Here is a 1,115-nt window from a genome sequence, read left to right on the forward strand (position 1 = left end):
GTTGGGTATTTTGGCGAGGTCCCTCCCCCCCCCCTCCCCGGGCTGGGGAGACAGGAACAGAGGGGGGCATGCAGCCGGGGGAGTCCCCTGCCCGAGAGCGAAAGAGAGAGAGAGAGAGAGGGGGGGGGAGCGGCAAGGTGGGACCTTTTCCGCGCAGCCCGGAGCGGTGTCTTCTGACAGCTGGCCCGTGCGCAGGGGGGGGGGGGGGCGGGGACGGGGGGGGCGGGGAAGCCCCGTCTCCCCGCGTAAAAGGGTGGCGGCGCATCCCCAGGGCGGGGGGGGCCGCCCGCAGCGCAGAAGAGGAGAAGCCATGGCCTGGCGGCGACCGCCCCGGCGCAGGGCAAGCATGCCCTCCCCCCCCCCCCCCCCCCCTGCGCCCGGCCGGGGCATGTTCCCCTCGTGCTCGGTCCCTGCCGGGGGGAGGGCCGAGGGGCCGCAGGCGCGCCGAGGAGACCGTCATCGCCGGGGTAGCGCGAGTCGGCGCTGGCCCGCGCCCTCGGCTCCCCTTGACGACGCCAACCTCGCGAAAGTGCGCGCCTACGCACGGCACACGTACGCACGCACGCCTCGCCCCTGCTTCGCCCCCTCCTCCTCCGGACCCAGAGCCGGACAACTGCCTGGCAGGGGCCCCGCAGCCGCATGCACCCCCGGCCTCCCCGGCCGGTCATACCCCGGCGCTCTTGGGCGCGCTTTGGCGCCCGACGACGGGCAGATGATGTGCCAGACCGCGCGCTCCGGTTCCCCCCCCCCCCCCAGCCACCAGCAAGGCTCTGCCAAGGGGGATAAGCCGCATTTTTTAATGTGCATATAAGTTCCTCGACGAGCAAATCACATCGGTCGGCGCGTCCGACCAGACCCCGTCGCCCCTCCGAGGAGAGTGGGGATCCCCCCGCCGGTCCAGCCCTGGCGCGCACAGGCACCCACATATACATACACACACACACACACACACACACACACACACACACACGCGCACACCTGCATCATCATGCGCGCCGGCAGATGAGCACGCCCGCTCGCCACCGGGGGGGGGGGGGGGGGGGGGATCTTCGCCGCCAGAAGAATCACCCTGGCGAAAGCCCCCCTGCGGGGGAGGCCGGCCCGCGCGCGGGTAG

Source organism: Fonticula alba, assembly GCF_000388065.1.
Source record: "Fonticula alba strain ATCC 38817 unplaced genomic scaffold supercont2.2, whole genome shotgun sequence".
NCBI classification, from domain to species: domain Eukaryota; order Rotosphaerida; family Fonticulaceae; genus Fonticula; species Fonticula alba.